Source organism: Mus caroli, unplaced genomic scaffold, assembly GCF_978045245.1.
Source record: "Mus caroli unplaced genomic scaffold, Mus_caroli_1 scaffold_17, whole genome shotgun sequence".
NCBI classification, from domain to species: Eukaryota; Metazoa; Chordata; class Mammalia; order Rodentia; family Muridae; genus Mus; species Mus caroli.
The window spans coordinates 28,561,145-28,573,218 of record NW_028227272.1 but is presented as its reverse complement, the minus strand read 5'-3'; the positions used below and the strand labels follow the sequence as shown (position 1 = coordinate 28,573,218).

At 47.6% G+C, this 12,074-nt stretch overlaps 1 long non-coding RNA gene across 1 annotated transcript; it reads right to left on the bottom strand.

Annotated features, from left to right (window-relative positions):
- Positions 1–2,989: 2,989 nt before the first annotated feature.
- LOC147000621 (uncharacterized) lies at positions 2,990–4,148 on the bottom strand. Its single transcript, XR_015045780.1, has 3 exons — positions 3,762–4,148; positions 3,485–3,622; positions 2,990–3,057 (listed from the first exon to the last, which is right to left on the bottom strand). It is a non-coding gene; the product is annotated as an uncharacterized LOC147000621 (long non-coding RNA).
- Positions 4,149–12,074: the final 7,926 nt, after the last annotated feature.

Here is a 12,074-nt window from a genome sequence, read left to right as displayed (position 1 = left end):
GCTGGAAAAGGCAGTTGGAACAATAAATCAATTGCCAGATGCATTCTCCTTGGGGTTCTTCCAAGTTTTCATCTTCACCAAAAAGGATGGGATCATGGCATGCAGCCCTATTCAATGCCCTGGCACTCCAGCCTGCCTGAGACAGCTGTGTCTACCAATTGCTGACCTGTGAGTGTCAGGATCAAACCCAGAACAGCTAAGTGTTAGCTGTGAGATCAAAGAATGGATTCTCTGTAACATCTCAAAGGAAAATTGATCAGGGGATACCCTAGGAGCTCTCAGTGAGGTAGCTAATAAGAGGACAGATACAGAGCTGGAGAGATGACTCAGCAATTAAGAGTATTGTCTGCTCTTCCAGAGGTCTCGAGTTCTGATCCCAGCACCCACACTATGGCCCACAACCATCTGTAACTCTAGTTCCAGTGGCTCTGATGCCCTCTTCTTACTTCCATGGGCAAATGTGATACACAGACAAACCTGCAGGAAAATACCTGGGTGGGACAAAGAGCTAAGCCAGGAGGCCTGTCCCTCAGAGGTGGGAGGACACCATCTCACTTGCAGACATGGCATCAGAGGAGGCGGGGCCTGTTCCTCAGAGGTGGGAGGACACCATCTCACTTGCAGACATGGCATCAGAGGAGGCGGAGCCTGTTCCTCAGAGGTGGGAGGACACCATCTCACTTGCAGACATGGCATCAGAGGAGGTGGAGCCTGTTCCTCAGAGGTGGGAGGACACCATCTCACTTGCAGACATGGCATCAGAGGAGGTGGGCTGTTGGTGGCAGGTGAGTGTTTAACCAACATACTCTCTCAGCATCAGCCTGGAGAAGATTCCAGGGGATTTGCAGACCATCATCTATAACTATAACAATGAAGAAACCATGTTCCTACTACCAGGCTAACCTGCTTCCAAAGTGGTGCTAAACAAGCCTTGGATGGGCTCTTTCCCATGGGAAATGTGGACACGATGTCCTCTAGTTCCTTCCCTCACAGTGTTCCAGGAATCTGGCAGTTGCTAATGTCCTATGTCCTGGCTTCCTCTAGCAACCGTCACCCTGCCAGGCCTTCCCACCAACCCACACCTCTGACATCCTCCTTCCAGCCTATTCCTCCTTCCAGGAAGCCTTTCTCCACACACAGAGTTCCGCAAAAGGATGAGAAAACAGGTCTGCTCCTCGTCGATTCCCACTCTGCCCAGCTCTATGCCGGGGTCGTAAAGGGCACTAGAAACGGTGGCTCCAATCCTTTAGAATACCCTAGTGATTCTTCTAGGACTCTGAATTATGGTTGTTTGGTCCTGTTTTTCTGGACAGAGCTAAAGGCTTACTAGGTAGCCTTACCATCTTATTCACCTGGGGACACCAGCTTTCTAGAATTTTACTTCTTTTCGCACTTGGAGTAAATAATCTTCAGATACTGCTGGCTCCCGAAGGAAATAGTGTCTGAGCGGGCACTATTTGGATTCTGCATGCTGTCTCCCAGAGCATCTTCTCAAATATTATGAACTCCTTCAACAGCTCAATTCCATTTAGTTAAGTTCTTCATTCCTGTGGCAGATTGTGGGGTGGGTAGCCACAATAGTTTCCATTCCTTTTGTGAAGAGAGGGGGCCCCATCTTCCTCCTTCTTTTAAAGGAATTGTAATAAGATATATGTAGCATATATTTAAGCATTGTAGTTTCTTTCAAGTGTGAACATCTGTGGCATTATGTGGTTGTGACATTACATTGTTGTGACACCATCAACTTTGTTCATCTCCAGAACCTTTTTCTTCTTGCAAAGCTGAAACTCTGTTTGTATTGCAGACTAACTTCACACTGAGCCTACACGCAGCCCTCAGCAACAGTCATGGTGCTTTGTAACCCCAGGAAGTGAGAACTTAGTGCTGCAGGTAAGCAGAATCCTCTGGCTCCTGTCTTTTCAGACCTGGCTTCTTTTTACTTGGCACAGCCTCCTTAAGGTTAGCCCTCACCACAGTGTGTGCCGGATCACCTTCTTCTTAGAGACGGAATGGTGGATGCTCCCTCACGTGTGCTGTGTGTATTCGGGCATCTGTTGATTGACACCTGGATTGCCCCCATCATTTGCAGTGATGGAGATACTGCCAGTGCAGTCAGTGAGCATACAAACATCTGTTTGGGTCCCTGATTTTAATTCTTTTAAGCATATACCCAGCATTGGGATTTCTGATTCAGACAGTATTCCTGTTTAATTTAGAGGGGTTGCTGGGTCCTTTTCCACAGTGGCTATATATACCATGTGACATTCCCACAGCTAAAAGCACAAGCTTTCAGGTTTTCAATATCCTTGCTGTCATTTGTGATTTTATGTTTGTTGTGGGTTTTTTGTCTGTTTTTAATGCTTTGTTTTTGAAAAGAACTATCCTATTAGGTATGAAGGAGTATCTCCTTATGGCTTTGAGTGGCGTCTCTTTAATGATCACTAATGGTGCTCACTTTTCCATTGTTTACAGGCCTTTGGAGTGATGTCTAGCTAACTTTTCCACTCCTTGAGTCTGGGATGGCCGTTATAGTGACCACCTTTCTCTATTTGTCCAGACTTTTCCTATTTTCACAGTGAAAAAGATCTGATATTCTGGAAAAGCCCTCAGTTCCAAGCAAAATGGGACAACTGGCCACCATAGGTGGCTTTTGTCTTGCTTTGAAGGACATAATGCAGAAAACATGACTAGGCTGGGGCTGGAGAGATGGCTCAGCCGTCAGGTGCTTATTGGTCTTGCAGTAAGTTCCTGGTACCCACTTAAAGTCTCCCAACCATCAATCAATAACTCCAGTTCAGCCGGGCGTGGTGGCGCACGCCTTTAATCCCAGCACTTGGGAGGCAGAGGCAGGCGGATTTCTGAGTTCGAGGCCAGCCTGGTCTACAAAGTGAGTTCCAGGACAGCCAGGGCTATACAGAGAAACCCTGTCTCGAAAAACCAAAAAAAAAAAAAATAATAAAAAAAAAAAAAAAAAAAAAATAACTCCAGTTCCAGGTGATCCAATGGCATCTTCTGGCCTCCATGGGCACCAGTCCTGTGTGTGATGCACATATATTCCTGTATGCAAACATTTATGCACATAAAAGGCCTTTTAAAATCTTAAAAAGTAACAAGATGCAGGTTCCAAGCCTAGCCTCCAAAGGATTCTAAAGCCTCCTCTTTCCTACTCTTGAAAATCTGGGCTTCACAAACAAACTGACCCTGGCAGATCCTGAGAGATGTGAGGCCCAGTCAGCTGCCAGGCATGAGGACAGGGCCAGCTGTGCCAGCTTTTCACAGATACATAAGAGCCCAACTGGCCCAGGCTAGAACTGCCCAGCCAGCCCACAGCCTGGCATCCAAATAAATGACAATCATTTTAAGCCACTAAAATTGTAAATGATTTGTTATTCAAATGGAACCCATCCCTATGGTTCCACAGAGATGGGTATGGTCATCATTTCTGTGGATCTTTGAGACAGAGAGGACTTCCCTGGCACCTTACCTCTCAACCCCAGGGTCTCTATCCAATTCTTCTTAGTGGGAGGAGTTTCACCAAATGGCCATCGTTCTCTCTGCCCCAAACAGACAAATGCATTCTCTTCTTTCCGTCCATAGTCTGCCCTGCTTCTTCCACATGTCACTGCCCCAAAAGAGATATGCTCATTCGATTTAGAGACTGGGGTGGCAGGAAGGGCCCCCTCTATATCCCAAACCTGTCCTCTTACAGGATCTTTATTTTCTCTTGCTAATCATGAAAACCTGAAGAATTTCTGACTTACATCAAAGCTCTTTCTCCAGTTGGCTGATGCTTTCGGAGATGACTCCTGCTGAACTTGCTTGCTTCTCTGGGCAGCTGTGATGGGAGACAAGCTGTTCTGACAGAAGACTCTTCTAACTGTATCTCCTGTCTGTCCGGAGCGGTTCAGGGCCTGTCCTCATGACTACTCAAGGCCAGGATGCCAGGGAGTCTTTTAAAGTCAGTGTGTTTCTTACTTGATCTTCCGGGCTCTTCGCCTGTTCAGGAAACAATCGTCTGGTGTCTATGGCCCAAGCTATGCAGAATGTTTTGTTTGTTTGTGTTGTTTCCCTTCTAATTAACCCTTGGTGGGACCCTGCCCTTGCAGTATGTTCACAGGGCTGCCCTGGCCTCCAGAGCTTTGGATGGCTGAAAGAATTCTCAGCCTCAGAGTGATGGGAATTCTATTTGGGGCTCTTTTCCTAGCCATGAGTTGCTAAACCCAGAGTCACTCAATGCCAGAGTGTCAGTAAAGACCCTTAGAGCCCAGTGGGTCTAGTGCCATTACTTAATGGGAGAGGAACAGAAGCCTGAAGTTCCCCAAGGTTTAAAAGTGATCTACTCCAGGTTACCGAGCAAAGTGGCCGCACAGTTGTCTTAGTATGGTTTCATTACTGTGACGAGACACAGTGACCAAGGCAACTCTTTTTTTTTTTTTTAAGATTTATTTATTTATTATATGTAAGTACACTGTAGCTGTCTTCAGACACTCCAGAAGAGGGAGTCAGATCTTGTTACAGATGGTTGTGAGCCACCATGTGGTTGCTGGGATTTGAACTCCGGACCTTCAGAAGAGCAGTCGGGTGCTCTTACCCACTGAGCCATCTCACCAGCCCAGGGCAACTCTTATAGAAGCAAACATTTAATTGGGGCTGGCTTACAGGTTCAGAGGTTCAGCCCATTATCATCATGGCAGGAAGCATGGCAATGCCCAAGCAGACATGGTGCTGGAGGAGCCGAGAGTTCTACATCTTGATCCATAGACAACAGAAAGGGACTGTCTTCTGCAGGCAGCCAAGACGAGGATTTCTTTTGTTGGAGCTTGAGCACTAGGAGACCTCAAAACCCACCTACACAGTGACACACTTCCTCCAACAAGGCCACAGCTATTCCAGCAAGACCACACCTCCTCACGGTACCACGTCCCATGGGCCAAGCCTATTCAAACCACCACAGCAGTTACAGCTAAGATGATGATCCTCTGACTTTAGTGTGGCACAGAGGTGGCTTTTCACATTGCTGTCCCCAAATACCTGACATGACGCATCCTGGGGGTAAAAAAGGCAGGGTCTGGTCAGGAAGCAGAGAGAAATAACTGCTGATGGTCAGCTATCCTTTTCCATTTTCCTTTTACAATCTGGAGCCCAAGCTCAGGGAATGATGCCTCCTTCATTGGAAGCGGGTCTCCCCCTCTGCTCATCCCTTCTGGAAAAGCTCTCACGGCTACATTAGAAGGTGACCTCATGAATGCTGAGGTGTTTCTTTACATGTATTCTGTATATGCAGGAGGTGTGAATGCATGCGTGTGTGTGTGTGTGTGTGTGTGTGCATGGGTGTGGAAGCTCAAGGGGGCAATTAAATATCTTCCTCAGTTACTCTCCACCTTTTCACTAAGCAGAGAGCTTTCCACCACTTCAGTCTGTCCAGCTAGCTTGTTCCAGGGATCCCCTGTCTGTAGAGAGCTGGAATTGCTTTCAGACTGCCACACCTACAGGCTTTTATATAGGTCCTGGGCATCTGAACCCCAGCCTTAAGGATGGTGAATGTTTTATTTTCTGAGCCGTCTCACCAGCCCTTCCCCCACTAGGTGTTTCTTAACCCAGTCAAGCTGACAGCGAAAATTAATTACCATGGAGCCGTGTCTTACTCCAGTCTTAGCCATCCAACCGTAGCTATCTGCTGATTCTTCTCAAAAGCCTGCCGACTTGACTGGACTTTTTTAAAAACGGGTTAGAGGAAGTGAGGGTTCTCTGGAGACACTTGGGCAGCAGTCATAGCAAATGCAGGGTCACTCATCTGCAAGGGGAGCAATCTCAGAGAGGCTCCTTCATCATTCTCTAAACATCCCTGGAGGAAAACCAACCCCATGGCTTTTTTTTTGTCATTTTCTTCTGATGCTTGTCCAGTTTTCCTGTTGCAATATGAATAAGTATATTTATTTTTTTTTAAATCTGTCTTTTTTTTTTTTTTTGGTTTTTTTTTTTTTTTTTTTTTGGTATTTTGAGACAGGGTTTCTTTGTGTAGCCCTGGCTGTCCTGGAACTCACTTTGTAGACCAGGCTGGCCTCGAACTCAGAAATCCACCTGCCTCTGCCTCCCAAGTGCTAGGATTAAAGGCATGCACCACCACGCCCGGCAAAATCTGTCTTTTTAAAAGTTTATCTCACATTCAGATTTTCTTGTGTCAACACAACAGTCTTCATGTTTGCTGTTTAAATTAGAGTTCTATAGCTATGGTGTAAATTGTTCTCCAATTTGTCTCCAGTTGGGTATTTATAATATTTGTAATTTAGCAGAATTAACAACCCCAATGTGGTTATTTTTCTATCAGTAGCTCTTTTGTCCCTTGGGGTTCATGAATTCAGGCTGTGCTTCCCTACATAGAGAGATTTGATCACACTAGGTCTCAGCTCTGGCTAGTGCAAGGTTTTTCTCCAGAAAGAGGCCAGCAGTCCACAGGGCTTCCAGCTCCAGTTAAATTATCCCGGGTGCTATTATTGTCTTTTGTCACTTATATTGATTTTAGCCTGTCAAACTGAGCGGGGGAGGTGAAATAGTCAAGAATACAGAAAATGTATCAAAGGAGATGATTGGCAAGATAAACCCAAGAAGCAGAACTGGACACCAGCTATTACAAAAGTCCCCGGTGAGGCTGGTTGAATGACACTCATTCACCCCGGTCAGCGGTGTAGGGCTGTAGTGAGTGTGCTGTGCCATGCGTTGAAAAGTCGGGGTACACACTGAAGCAAAGGATAGGAAACCCCATCAACTAAATCTAGCTTGGCGTTTCTTTCTCCTTCAACCAGGGCATGTCGCCTTTCCTAGATAATTAACAGTCCACAGGCCTGTTGTGATTCCTTATCCGAGTCGTTTTCTCGCTGCTGTGGTGTGGATGTGTTCTGTTCTTTGCCCCTGAGCCAGCAGTCCTGAGTTCTGTGAGAAGGGAAGCCGAGCAGGCCAGTGAGCAGCGTTCCTCTGAGGTCTCTGCCTTCAGGCTCCTATCATGACCTCCCTCAGTGATAGGCTGTGATGTAGACACATAAGCCAAATAAACCCTTTCCTCCCTCAAGTTGGTCTGCTCTGTGTTTGATCTCAAGAGAAAGCACACTAGGACAGGTGCCATCTGCTGTGAGGTGATGTCACCAAGGGGGCCCTCGGACAAGGGCTCTATGCTCTTTGGAGTTTGGCCAGACAAACTCCTTTTCTTTATAAGTATATGGACTTGGCTATTTAAGTTTAGTAATAAAAAGACTACATCTGTTTGTGTCAGTCACATGAGGGTCTAAGAACCTTTCAACTCAAACGTCTCCTTACCCACAGACCTCAAGACTTAAGAAGGTACCCAAGAGAGCAGTTCTGACGTATTCCTAGGAAAACTTCCCTTCCCGGTTTGTTTGACTTACCAAGCTGTCAGTAGCTAGATGGAATGTCTCAGAAGCTCCTGAGAACTGTGGTGGCCCAGGGAGCAGAAACAGTGGCCCAGAGAGAAGACCTTGCTATCTACCGTTGCAGACCCACTTCTTTTTTTAACACATTTCTTTATCCACATGCAACATTTTGTGGGGTAGCTTAGTGCAGCTTAAGTTTTAGGGGTTTCCTTCATGGTTGCCAGGCCAAGTCTGAAACCTGCACCAAGAAATCTCTTGGCCACAAGGACTGCCCAGATGTCTGTGACATGTGAAAAGTTATAGTTAATTTCCCTTGGGGAAGCCGAACCTACGAAAGCCTGCTTGTAGGATAGAATGGCTCTTCCGACACAGAGGATCTTTGTCTGAGTGTTTGAGAGACCCCTAGCTCTTGAGAACGGGGCCTGTGAATTCTTGAGTCTTGTTTAGATGTGTAAACACCCAGAGGGTTTAAGAGGTTGAGAATTTCCAGATCCTCAGCAGTCTCAGAGTTCTCGCCTTTCTACCAGCTGTGCTCAGCCTCTGCCTGGTGATGCTGCTGTTGGATCTCCCAGCAAGGCCAGCACCCTGCCCAAGGCGTGCCCAACAGCTGAGTCTGCAACCCTCTTTTCCCCCTGAGTGTCTGAGATTGATGGGGAGATGGGAGGACTAGCAAAGGACAATCTGATTTCTCAGGGGAGCGCTGGTCTAGGCAGCAGCTTGCTCCCCATCACTGAGGTATCTTCTCCTTTTGAGAATGTTTGACTTACCCATGTTCTGGGTCTTTAGGCTTCTCAATGTGCCCTTGTTAGGCAACTAGCATCTCACCTGTTTTGTCTTTTTGTGAGTGTAGTACTTGTATATGTCCAAGTGTCTGTGTAGGTGCATGCTTGTGTGGGGTATGTGTGCCTGGGCATGTGCATGTGGTGTATGGTACTGTAGTAAAAATTAATTGGGGGTTTCTACCCCACCTCTGATCATTTAGTTCCCAAATAAAAGACACCAAACTTTTCTGTTTATAATAAGCCTTAAAGCACTAGACCTGGGCGAATGTCAACCCTCTGTGCTATCTTGTCTACTTCCCTGTCAGTAACCCTGAGATATCCCTTGCAGGTTTCTGCTTGGGCTGCTCCTACTCCGATTGCCCAGCCCTTATGGCTGTGTGCTCACGATCCACCTACACATGGCTTCTTCTCTCCTCTCCCTCTGTTCTCCTCCTCCTCGTCTCTGCTTCAGACCCCAACTCAAGCTCAGCAGCTGAAGCCCTGCCTACCTCTCCTGCCCAACCACAGGCTGTCGGCATCTTTACTTAACCAATGGTTTTAAATTAAGGAGCAAGGTTACATAGCATCACTTGGTGTATGTGAGGATTTCCTTGTCCCTGAGAATCTCCTCATTGGGGGACACCAGATCTTGGGGGCCAGTATTTACTATTACAGAACATAGTAACAGACCAAGCCTCTAACAGTGAGTGGGGGTGTGTGTGCCTGCGTGCGTGCATGTGTGTATGTGTGCGTGCCTGGGCGTGTGTGGGTGTGGGTGTGGGTGTATGGGGGGTGTGCCTGGGCATGTGCATGTGTGTGTGAGTGTGTGTGCCTGGGCATGTGTGTGTGATTGTGTGTGCCTGGGCATGTGAATGTGTGTGCATGAGTGTGTGTGTGCGTGTGTTTGTGTGTGTGTGTATATGTGTGTGAGTGTGTGTGCCTGGGCATGTGTGTGTGAGTGTGTGTGCCTGGGCATGTGTGTGTGATTGTGTGTGCCTGGGCATGTGAATGTGTGTGCATGAGTGTGTGTGTGCGTGTGTTTGTGTGTGTGTGTATATGTGTGTGAGTGTGTGTGCCTGGGCATGTGTGTGTGAGTGTGTGTGCCTGGGCATGTGAATATGTGTGCATGAGTATGTGTGTGTGTGTGTGTGCATGGGCATGTGCATGTAGACACAGATGTTAATATCAGGTGTCTTTCACTATTATGCTCCACCTTCTTTTTTGAAGCAGAGTTTCTCATTGAACCTGAACATAACAACCGGTTAGACTAGCAGGCCATTAGCTCCAGGGATCCGCGTGTCTGCATCCCTACAGTGCTGGGTTCCAAGCACGCACCACTATGCTTGTCTTTCTGCGTGAGTGCTGGAGATATGAGCTCAGGCCCTCACGCTTGTGTAGCACACTCCACCCATCTCTCCAGCCCTCACAGCGACCTCTTAAAATGTGCCGTAGCCTGCTTCCTTACCAAGCTGACCCTGAAAAGAGAAGCCACCGGTCTCTTGCTCACGTCCTTCCATCCCAGAGAGGCTAACACTAGATAGAGTGCTTCCACATGTCTCTGAGTGAAGTCCCCAAAAGTCCACTATGGATTCCTCTGCCGTGCTTGACTTTGTGTAAGACCTGGTGGCTAGTCTCCAATGTCGCCTGCAAACACTCCAAATATGGACTGTTACGTTTAAGGGAAGCTGGAGGATAAGTTCCCAACGCATCCCCAGAGCAAAAGAAGGAGAGAAGGAAGAAGTGTTGAGGCCTCGTTTGAAGTGGTTGTTAGGTGCAGAGAGACAAGACAATAAGCTCACTGTACTCTGGCCTTTAGGTGTTCTGTTCTAGATCAAAGATCTATCTAGATCAAACCGAGGTACTGTCCAGGTCTTTTTTGGGCTCCCGACAGTTTGTGTCCTATCTACTGTCTTAGGGTTATCATCACTGTGAAGAAACACCATACTCAGAAGCAACCTATAGAGGAAATGGTTTATTTTGCTGAAAATTCCACATTACCCATCATCACTGAAGGAACTCAGGGCAGGAACTCAAACAGAAATGACCCGGGAGGCAGGGGCTGATGCTCATAAGCCATGGAAGGGTCCTTCCTGCTCACGGGCTTGTTCCCTAGGGCTTTCTCAGACTGCCTTCTTCCTCAGGACCACCAGCTTGGTGGTGGCCCCACCCACAATGGGCTGGGCCCTCTCACACCATCCACTAATTAAGAAAATGCCTATAGACTTGTCTATAAATTTATGGAGGCATTTTCTCAACCAAGGCTCTAGCCAGCAGACCTACTTAGCTTCAGCTGTCATCTGGATACAAACCTGGAGAAGACACACTGGTAGGGCATTGTCTTGATCAATGAATGATTGGTGAGGGGAACCTAGGCCACTGTGGGTTTTACCATCCCAAGGCAGGTGGGCTGCTAGGAAACAGAGCATAGGTCAGGCAGTGTGGTGGGTTGAATATGCTTGACCCATGGGAAATGCTAGTATCAGGGGGTGTGGCCTTGTTGGAGGAAGTGCGTCACTGTGGGGGTGGGCTTCGAGGGCTCCTAAGGCTCAAGTTCTGTCCCCTTCAGGACTCAGTCTCTGATGGCTGCCTTCCAATCAAGATGTAGAACTCTCGGTTCCTCCAGCACCATGTCTGCCTGCATGTTACCATGGTTTCTGCCATGATGATAAGGGACTGTACCCCTGAAACTGTAAGCCAGCCCCAATTAAATGCTTTCCTTTATGCACCATTGCCTTGGTCACAGTGTCTCTTCACAAAAAACTAAGACAGAGAGTGAGCTAACAAACATCATTCTATACATTCTACACCACACAGCCTACAATGCTGGCTGCTGGCTTCAAGTGTTTACCTGTGGAAAACAGTGTGATTGCTTAGTCCTGTGGCTCTGTCTGTCTGACCGGAGTCTATCCCCATCCTATCCTCCTGCTAGGGTACGGGGAAGCCCACAGTCACCTGTTCCCTTTGTAGAAACTTCCACGGTTTCTGCTTCAAGCTCCTGCTTTGAGTTCTTGCCCTGACTTCCTTCTGTGATGGGTTACCACCTGCAAATGCAAGCCTCTCCTCCCATAAGTTGTTTTTGGTTGGAGTGTTTTGTCATAGCCACAGAATGGGATGGGCACAGTATATAAACCTTTCCCAAAGGGAGCAGGTGACCGTGGGTTTCCCTGCACCCCAGCAGGAGGGTGGGATGGGGATAGACTCAGGTCAGACAGAAAGAGCCACAAGACTAAGCAATCACACTCGTTTCCCACCGGGGTAAACACATGAAGCCGGCAGCCAGCATTGTGTAGCCTGTGCAGTGTAGAACCCAAGTGACTGGTTAGTCACTTGAAAATGTCTGTTCTCTGAGGCTCTGAACTTGGAAGTAAGATCACTGGGGATGGGACACAAGCATAACACAGAACGGGAGAAGGGTCCATCTGCCGCTGCTGTCGGCTGAGCTGCACTTGAACAAAGCTGACAGACGAAATCCCTCAAGCTGAACTTACACTCAAAGAACAGAGGAGGTGGTAAGTGTAGCTTAGTGGTAGGGCCCCATGTTTAGCACACACAAAGCCCTGGTTTGAATCCTAATAGCAAAACAAACAAATACAAATAAAGAGTATGTCGGGACCTGTCAGAGACAGACACCCAGAAGAGGGGTAGCAAAACCAGGTCAATGCCAGAATAGCTATTTGTACCTCACCGGAGTTCATCTCTTGGCTCCATGGGCTTTGGTGAAGAGAAAGAAACTAGAAGTTAGCAGAAGTCTCACTGCACCACAAAACAGACTGCGTTAGGAAAGTCTTTGCCCTCTCCTTGACCTCGGCACTCAAGGTTTCGGGGATGAGTCACCCCACTCCCTGAACCAGCTTGTCTTCTCACCCCAGCTCTGATGTGTCTAAACCCGTCCACACCCCCAGAGCTGAAGCGCCTGTCATCTTCACAC